Below are 10,501 nucleotides of genomic sequence, written 5' to 3' on the forward strand. Positions count from 1 at the left end.
TGCAAAACATTCGGTCACACGACATTGGTCTGCAATATAGTTTATTCAACTCATTGCATAAAGAATAATTTTTTATTTTTTTATTATGCTGGCATCTGTATGTGTTCTGTTGGTCCCGGGTTTGAGGAACCCATTGAGGATTGAGCACAAACTGTTCTCTAACTTTCCAACAGCTATGAGATTAATATTACTTTTATTATTATTATTATTATTATTATTAATAATAAACAGGATTTATATAGGGCCAACATATTATGTAGAGCTGTACATTAAATAGGGGTTGCAAATGACAGACTAATACAGACAGTGATACAGGAGGAGAGGACCCTGCCCCGAAGAGCTTGAAGGAGCAGGGAAAGTTGCCTTGTGACTTAGCTCTGATGAGGTCATTGGCCACTTTAGTAAGGGCTGTTTCAGTGGAATGGGCAGCTCTAAAACCAGACTGGAGGGGGTCAAGGAGAGAGTTGGTATTCAGGTAATCGGTTAGTCTATTAGGGTCGACAGCCAGCAACTTTCCCATTGGCTGGTTTAGTCAGGGGAGCTGCCAACAGCCAATGCACTGCTGACAACATATTTAGACAGAAGAGATCTCTCAAAGAGTTAGGAACGGCTAGATGATGAATTGCTTGTGTACTTGTCTCGTTATTTTCCTTTGCATGTGACCTGATTGGTTATTCTTAGAAAATGAGCAAACTCTTTTTTTGTAATTTGGCTACTTTGTGCTTTTTTAATTGCAAACACATACAGTATAATGCTTAAAAAAGATTTGGATATCACAATTCAGGTTGGTGATAAAAGAGGTGAAGTTGTGACCAGTAAGAAATACAAAATGTGGTAATGAACTGCAAGTACTCAGCATTACTCTGTTTATTCTGATTTATTCTAAATGCCGTAAACTGAAATCCAATGGTTTGCTATTGGCTGCAAAATTCAAAGCTTCATTTCTTTTTCCATTTCCTGTAATAAGCCTACCACAACTGTAAACAGCAGAAAAAGAGATTGTGAAGGGACGTCAGATTCCTGCAGGTCACAAAAGGATTTAAGCTCTTTGTTGGCTTACAGCTGACGTAGCATATTGATGCTATTCTTAATCCAGACAGACTGACCCAAGGGATGAACGCTCTTAAGGGGTCAACAGGACTCTGTGAAAGAATGTCGCTCACCAAAAATTCATCATAGTGCAGGAATGTAAATCGAATAACTGAGCAATTAGTGCCAACATCTGATCTCTGGAATAAAGGTCTGCATGGCTTTTATTGCTTTGTAACATTTTATGTAAACTAACAAAAGTGTGGCTGTTTGTTAAGGCTCCATTTACACATGTATACTGCAAAACTGTGCACTAAAATGCACTTTATCATGTATGACACTTGTTGGTGTGCTGTGGTGCCATTAAGATTGAAGTCAGTGTTCCGAATGGCATCCTACCTGCCTTTGCTGAACAATGACTGGCATTACGATGTAGTACAAAGCATAGTAATGGATTTCTAGTTGCAGAGTACCTGTAAAATTACCTGTAAAGAAAAGAAAATACTGTACTTCTTCTAGTGCATCATTATGCATTAGTCAGCCCATTCAAAACTAAGTTGCCTGGCTAGAAGAGCCCTGTACAATGTACATTCAAGAAGCCTCGCTATCACGGTCACATAGATGGTAACTGAGTAAAACAGCTGATATAGATAACAAAAGGAAAGAAAACCCAACTGCCAGTCAACGTATGAACTGATAAATACAAAGATAGTGTTGCTTTTTAGTAGTGCTGTCGGAAAATCATTTGTTACTGAAAAATTCCTTTGTTTGAGTGGCTTGCTTATGTGTATTACAAAGAGCTCATCACCACTCCTAACATTTGTAAACCCCAGGCTTAGGTCTGTTGCCAATGAATGTGGCTGGGAGTGTTTTAGCTGGCCGGTAGTGATCATGGGGTGAGTAGTTTGGCTGGTTGGAGGTGGGACCTTCCCTGACCCCACCAACCATTGAGATCACTCCCTGACACCACCAACCATTGAGATCACTCCCTGACACCACCAACCATTGAGATCACTCTCATCTATACAACCATTTCCATTGCCTCTGTTTTCATGGACACGACGGGCCTGATTTATTACAGCTCTCCAAGGCTGGAGAGGATACACTTTCATCAGTGAAGCTGGGTGATCCTGGAATGGATTTCCCAAAAGTCATTTGCTAATTGTTTTCAATCCTGGATCGATTCCAGGTTTGCTGGATCACCCAGTTTCACTGATGAAGGTGTATTTTCTTCAGCCTTGGACAGCTTTTTTAAACCAGGCTCTGTATGGCCAGGTTGTGTGGACACCCCCCTAGAATAATAAGTTCAGATGTTTCCAGAGAAGGGTAATGGTAAAGCAGAAAAGCCCTTGACCCTTCCACAAAGCAAGTCCTGCGCAGCCCAGTGACTTCTTTCTGGCATTAGAAGGAGCAGCAGGTCCGATTATCTTCTTTCTTCTCCTCTCAGGGTTCTTCTTCACATCATCTGAACTTGCACTGCAGAGGTGCAAGATTGGGCGACGTGTCTTCCTGCAAATGTAAACCAAACGTGAACGTGACTATCTCAGGGTGCAGGTTTCCCCTTTGGTCTTTACCGTAGTGGCGGTAAAAATAGAAGAAGAGACCTCCCCAAAAAAATTTTAAAAAGTAATATAAACTAGCCACCCTTTTATATAATGTTAAAAATGTCATGATAAGTCCTGTTTAAGGTTACAATAAACTAAGGGTATGTTCAGACAGGCAGTTGGAAACCAGGTGTAACCACTCCTGGGCTTTCAGTTTCAAGCATTATGTGCAGTGAGGTTATCGTATTGTCGTGTACTCATAAGCATTGTGGTTCTCTTGCCACGTGTCACAAACTCTTATCTTCTGCCCAGAACACGTTTAACCATTTTGCAACTGCTTGCCTTTATTGTGCTTGATTTATAAATCTCTCCAGCAAACCTGGAATGGATTTCTTCTAGATCGTTTGCTAGCAAATGTTTTGAATCCTGGACCAGATCTATTTTAAGTTTTGCTGGATTACCCAGCTTCACTGATGAAAGTGTATCCAGTCCAGCCACGGAGAGCTTTAATAAATTAGGCCCATAGCTGGAAAGCATTCCTTTATACGTATATGGAAGTGGTTCAGCAACAGACCAACCTAAGACACTACATGGAGCTTCTGTTCCACTCCTTTAAAGGCCTGTAAAAAAAAAAAATTTTGAATCATTCCTATTTATTTCAATGTAGGTTTTGGAATAGTCCAGCACTGGTTCTAAAATGGTGAATCATAGCAGTGGAATACCCACCCAGCTAGACATAACCAGTTAATATTTAGTTCCAACCATTATGGTAACAGTTATAAAGAAGATTATTTTTCTGTTCCAGCATTACTGAGCTCTGTGTACAAAGCCAGCTTTATAACAACTTTGTTTGATGAGTTTGGTGGGGAGGAACTTCAGTGTCCTAACAAACCTGACCTCAAGAGTACTGAACACTGTTGGCATCAACTGAAACAATGCCAGCTCATCCAAAATCAGTACTTTTCAATTTATTTTTGGCTATATGGACAGAAAAGTGGAGGTTCTTATAGCCACATGGAGGGAACAGCCTATAGCTTTGGATATGGATGCCCAACAAACTCATATAGATTTTAACCTTTTGATGAAGTGGCAACGGAGGAACCAAGGAACAAAAACACCAGATTAAACTTTATCTTTAACATTAAAAACAAGTCTTATTATGAAGCAGTGAATCTGGCCTTCAGCAAATATTCTCCAGTGAAGAATGAATCACTGCAATGGAAAACACACGGGCATAAAAGATTGTGTACCAATGTTTAGTGAATATCATATTCAATGCTTTCTAAATAGAATTCAACATGTGAAGACAACCCAGATAGAAATTTGCAATCTCTTTTATCCTTTAAAGAAACAATTCTTTGTCAAATAAGTCAAATGAAGAGTGTTCAATCTCTAAAGACGAACATGCAGGTGGCTCTCTGCCTGAGACTTTTCATTTTAATAGACACAGGCAGCTCATTTGCAAATTGAAGGGCATGGCAATTAAATCTATACCTGATCTGCAGCCGAGACAGATAAATGTGAACAGAGAGAATAACCAGCAATGAAAGTCTCCCCATCTCTTAGAGTTCACACAGGTGAGAAGGCAGCAATGCACTCTGTGTTTGTATGACTGTAGGCTGGCTTCCAAAAGCCCACTCTCCACTTCTTATTGTCAACTTCAAACAAATGCATATGAAAGAGCTTCAAACACGAGTTGTTTAAATGCACCATAAAAGCTTTCCATTTAAAGTAATTTGGCAACCTCAATGAATGCTACTACACTTCTTTGCTTTAAAAAAATATCCGCTTGCTGCATTAGTATTGAGACAAAGCAATGCAAAGCATACCTGGGGTTCAGATAAAAAAGGCCTTGAATGCGGTCTGCTAATACTACAGGCACAGGCCGTGCTTGCAGCACATTGGATCACAGAGGAGGTTGAGCCAAATCCAATGCCAGTGTGTGACCCACCAGGGCAATTATTGTGAAAGCGTCTAAAACTTAAAATACCTATCTAAGCTGTTATTCTACGGGCATCTTTTTGGACCATCTTAATACATATGTTTCAACACAACAAAACGAACCATTGTGTAAAATTTGGGAAAAAATTGATCAGTTGGGTTTTTTTGCATGGACAATTTGGCCCCAAAAAATCATAGCTATGTATTTATCTTCATAATTACCCAACTTACACTAAATTTTTGTGGCTGATGACTATAGCTTCCCCATGATAAAGTGAAGATAAAGTATACCAGGTTTGTTTTTAGCAAAATCATACACACATGAACATCCAATGACTGCGTAATAAAATTATTGCACTGGGGCTAAATTGCTTTATCACTTCAATTGACAATGTGATATAAGTTGCTAACTCCAGAACTCCAAAGAAATACATATACAGCATAAAGGATTTCTTTATTATACTTTCATTATATAAAGAACTAATGTCATGTTTCTTGACCTTTATACCATGGGGGTATACCATACCTTTCAGGTCTTCAGGGAACCCTTCTATATTTACTTTATCCACTACTCACAGATTACCAGTCAATAGGAACAATGTCTCTTACATTACTGGCCATCGAGAAAAATGTCACCCTTACAGATAGCCAAAAAGATCATCAGTGTCAGGTACATGAACGTGGGAGGCACAAATTAACTATTGCTCAAGGGACCCCTTGCAATCTCTGGAGGAACCCTGGTTCAGTAAAGAAGACCCTAATTCTTTTCTGCTGCAAATAGGTAACATTTACAGGTTTCCAACCTTCCTCTAACTGGACTGGGCAATCAAAGAAGAAGCAGCAGAATGATAAGTTATTCTTTACGTTACGTTTCTCCATCCTCCTATCCATGCGTTACTTGCTGCCATATGAGTTCCAGAGTACAATTGCCTCTTTGTGTCCTCTTTCCAAACCTGAGCTTTGCTATACCGACGACTGCAAGAAGCCTTTACCAAGTCACCACTGCCTTCATTATAGTTGCCTTGAGTTTATCTTCTAATTAAAGCGGGCGTAAACTGGGGAAAAAAAACTCACTCACCTTTACCTTCATGGATCCATTGATCTGTCCAGGGTTTTCCTGGATTGGGTCCTGCATCGTCCCAATATCCTTCTTCGTCCCAGCGCAAAGGAAGTGCCAGATGCTGCCATCTTCCTTACCCCTCTTCCAATGTCACCTGATCTCGAACTGCACGGGCATGAGATTGGGTGACGTAGATAGGGAAAAAAGAGTGCTGATCTCACTGTGCATGCATGAGATCTGCAATTTTTTTAACCCATTGAAGAAAAAGCTCCTTTTGTGCATGCCTGATCTTGGGCATGTGCAGAAGGAGCAACCAAAATCCTCCCTGGATACATACATTATGGCTTGGTGCTCCCACTGTGTCTTGAGTATCACGGCCGTCAAAAGGAATGGGCCTTGCCTCCCCAAAAAAGAAGGTAATTTTTACCTTATAATAAAGGGTTGTAAGGTAAAGTAAAAGTTTTAGTTTAGGTTCACTTTAAAAACTAATGTAAAGCCCCCTGCCCACAATTCAAAAAAAAATCTAAAAAGACCACCAAGACCCTTTCAACCTGGGATGATCAGTTCCCTACTAATTCCATACTGAGGTTGTAGCCTGGGAGAATACATTTGGTGGACAGCTTCCTAGAAGGTCAGCAAACAAATTTACTTGTTTCTACGAAGTAAGATAAAAATTGATAAATCATTTTGGCAGCACTATGCCTCTGGATCTCTGGGTGTCCTTGGCTAGGTCAGAGGAAAAGACGGAGACAGGATGTGTGTACATTCACTCTTGTGTCACATTATTCATGCCAAGGCTACACTACTGACAATGGGGGGAAACTGAAGGTGTTAGATGTTAGAGGATGTAACCTCCTGAAATAAATGATGAGGGTCCAGCTAGGCTGATCCCTTCCATAGAGATCCGTATTATCCCCTTCACTTTGCATCTTCAATGCATTAAACAGGGCTGTGGGTTAATGTTGTATAATTGCAAGGAACCTCTGTCAAACACAAGAACACATATTTTATATTATTATCTTGCATTAAATTGCAGGGTTCTGAGTGCTGAAACAGCCGGTGTCTTAAACAAGTGAATGGTTAATGGGTTTCATTTGCCGCTGTAACCTCACTGAAGTGCAATACTATGATTGCAGCCGTACCACCTCCATCCATAACAGCAGGTAAAGACTATTATATAAAGAAAAGCAAATTTCAGAGAACTGTCAGGGAAATCAAGAGGTTTGCTAAGTGCTTCAGCATGCTGATCAAATGCTTAATATAATTCTGAATTATTTAATATAGGTGAATTAAAAAAATGTTAGGCCCCATTCTTTTTTTTTTTTTTTTTTCGGTGAACAGTTGCAGGTTGTGGATTGCATTAAGGCACCCTATTTATTACGGCATTGTAGTACCATAGGCAAAATATCAGTAGTTACTTTTTTTCTAAGGTAGTGCATTGCAGCCCATGGTATGCGTCTTATGGTGCATTGTAGCCCATGGTTTGCATAAAATGGTGCATTGTAGCCCATGGCTTGCATATTATGGTGCATTGTAGCCCATGGTTTGCATATTATGGTGCGTTGTAGCCCATGGTATGCGTCTTATGGTGCGTTGTAGCCCATGGTATGCGTCTTATGGTGCATTGCAGCCTAATGGAATGTTGGGTGCCATTCTGAATGTAGTTTGTGTTTTACCATGATTTATTATACAGCAACAATGTCAAGGGACCATTCAGTATTGCCTAAATGAATCCCAATTTCATAAATAAACTATCGGGAAGTTGGTTCAGAGCCATGATGTGAAGCCGACCCTGGAGTAGGTGCATTAGGACAGGAAGTGACTGAAGACTGCAGGGGATTGGCAATGCTGAGATAACAAAAAGGACGCTTACATATACTTGGAAGTGATTCACAAGGACAATTATAGACAAAATTGGGTCTTAGTCAAATATGAGGTGGGGGCCCCAAATGCACAACATTTTATTTTCCTGCATCGTAACCATTGTGTCATTTGGGACCCTGGAGAAATTGTGGGCCCTGGGCAATTGCCCAATTTGCCCCTTCCTAAGACCCTGATGTTACCCTTACACATTACTTAGCATGCATGTGCTTTACCTAAACAAATTCTCATGCTAGGTTTCTTTTAAAGTTTTCTTTGTATAATACTTGTGTTGGGGTGAAAAGGAAAAGGGTGCAGAAGCCCTTTACTGGTTCACTAAGAATTGAAAGCAATTAGCCAGATCACCCATCTTCCTCACCTCCTCCCGTAGGCAGGAATCCACTTTAGGTAAGCACAAGTGTTGGGTGATGTTGGAGCAAACCTGTGAGGATAAAGTTCAAATCTTACCATTTGATTGTATATAGAGCTTGTTGATTGGTACAAAGGGGAGGTCAGATGACTTGCTACAGAGAAGCCTTACTTCTTAACAGCTAGAAAGCAAGCATCCAATGGAGTGGGGAGGATGCTAGGAGCATGGATGGGTAAATATATCTTGACTGGAGGAGGAACTGAATGGGCCAAGCAATGGTTTTTCCTCAAAGAAACAGGTTTGCTTCATCCACCGCCTAAATTTCCCAGCAGCACATACTCACCTATATGTCATACCCTCCCATCTCCTTCAGTCCAGTAGTCAAATATCTGTCCATCGGCCTGATTTAATAAAGCTCTCCAAGGCTGGAGAAGATACATTTTCATCAGTGAAGCTGGGTGATCCAGCAAACCTGGAATGGATCTGATCCAGGATGAAAAACATTTGCTAGCAAATATCAAATTACTTTGAAGAAGTCCATTTGGATCACCCAGCTTCAATGATGAAAGTGTATCCTCTCCAACCTTAGAGAGCTTTAATAAATCAGGGCCCATATCTCCAAAGCACAACAGCCTATCTGCAAGCTCCATCTCAGTACTCATTGTGAGTAATCAATTGCTGGGCCCATTCAATGTAATGTAAGGATTGTGCCAGTGCCATCAAAGTTCTTATTTCCATAGCATCATCAGTACTCTGGCACTTACAATGTCTTCTATACAACAATAGCTACATTTCCATTTTTTGACAACAGCACAGGTTCTCTTTAAAATAAACAATAATATAAAATTGAGATAATGTAAGCACAAGCTGGTCCCAGACAGCGATGATTTGTATTTCTGAGGGATGAAAGACAATCAGTAAATAATAAATTACTTATGCAAATCCATCCAGAGTGGTTTGAAATAACTGTACGTTCTGCATTCACGGGAAATGGTTTAATCCAAACAATGTCGGGAAGATATGATATGAAATGGAATGTGTAATTAAAATGAAATAATAAATAAAATACACCTTTGCATAATAATACATTATACTAGGCATAGAAAATGGATATAGGTAATGAGAAACGTGCATTTCGGCATGATGATTCTGTTTATGGTAGTTACGGAGTGACATATAGGATATTTCGGAGCAATCTGAAGATGAATTGTGGACCAGCCCAATTAAAATTGCTGGTTTCATTTACATTTGGATGATGGACATTGATAACTTGCTAACTTTATTCATGATCCTGGTGTTCCCAAGGACCGAAACCTAGCAGCAGCTTGCAGCACAACATCCTCCCCACTAGAGGCTCTGGAGAAGATCGGGCTCCTGAGTATATTCTGCACCTTAGCCCAGGGGTGCCAGACTCTGGCCCGAGGGCCAAATTTGGCCCCTAAAGGAATTTTTTGACCCTCAAATGAATTCTAAATATGAATTGCAGCTGGCCCGCTGCTGCATTGAAATAGCGTCACTACTACAATTCCCTCGCGTCTATAGACCAGCTGCCTCTCTGCCTATGCGTGGCCCTGCATTAGACTGTTTTATTGACGCAGGGAATTGTTTTAGCAGTGCTATTTCTCTATTATAGGCTTGTTCCCGATTGAATGTGAAGCAAAACCTCTTTGTTTCCATATGAAAAGGTTTTATATCTAATGAGAAGTAAAAACGTCTTCAATTTTTTTAATGTCTAAGTTTTTATTTTTGGCCCTCTGTGTATTTGAGTTTGACACCCCGGCCTTTGCCCTTTTCAGGTAACGCACCCCTATTGTGCAAGCCATAGTGCCCCCTAGAGGATCTGTCCCTTTAAGCATGACACTGGGTATGTCTTTGCATCTTCTTAACTTGATTGGTCCACCTAACCATGGCTTAGTAACCAAAGAACTCCTAACTTTCCACTTTTTAATCAGCATTTGAGCACAACTGACAGGCATTTTATAAAACCCTGGATATTTGTATATTAGTTTCCTGTTTTACAATTGAATATTTATTTATTGCAGGTCTATAGACAGTTCTCTTGCTTTCTCCATGGCTCCATATCCAGCAAAGTCAGAGCAGATGTGAATGAATGTGAAACTGACTATTTATACACATACATTGATTACAAGTCAAAGAATGTACAGGTCTGGACACTCTTCCCTAATTACCTTTAATTGGACCCTATAAGTGTCAGCTTGTGTGTAAATGATCAGACCCAACATCTAAGAGTATGTCATCTTTTGATCAGGTCCATTTAGGTAATGTCACCTATCATTATGACTTTAAAAACAGTACATGGAATTATGTGAAAATAAATTGTTTCATCTGAGCACACTCCCATAATAAAAAGGAAAGTTTACTTTGTGATCAGTCGTATTTTCCAAACAATGGCCAATGTTTGACAAATTCTGCCAGGGTGTGTAAACTGAGCACAACTGTGTATAACTAATGATCCTTCACCGCTTCCTCCTCCGCCAATATGACAAAGCAAACACTGACAACATGTACAATTTATCAATCCAGCTACTAGGGTTGCTGTTCAAGTTAAAGTCGTATTTGACCGGAATATCAGTCTTCCATTTGGGTTCTGCAAAAAGAGAACTCCATCAAAATTCTCCTGCTAAGAAAGTCAAAGATGATACAAGGACTGCTGATTTCTAGCACTGTGGGTACTTA

The sequence above is a fragment of the Pyxicephalus adspersus genome, chromosome 9 (assembly GCF_032062135.1).
Source record: "Pyxicephalus adspersus chromosome 9, UCB_Pads_2.0, whole genome shotgun sequence".
In the NCBI taxonomy this organism is placed as follows: domain Eukaryota; kingdom Metazoa; phylum Chordata; class Amphibia; order Anura; family Pyxicephalidae; genus Pyxicephalus; species Pyxicephalus adspersus.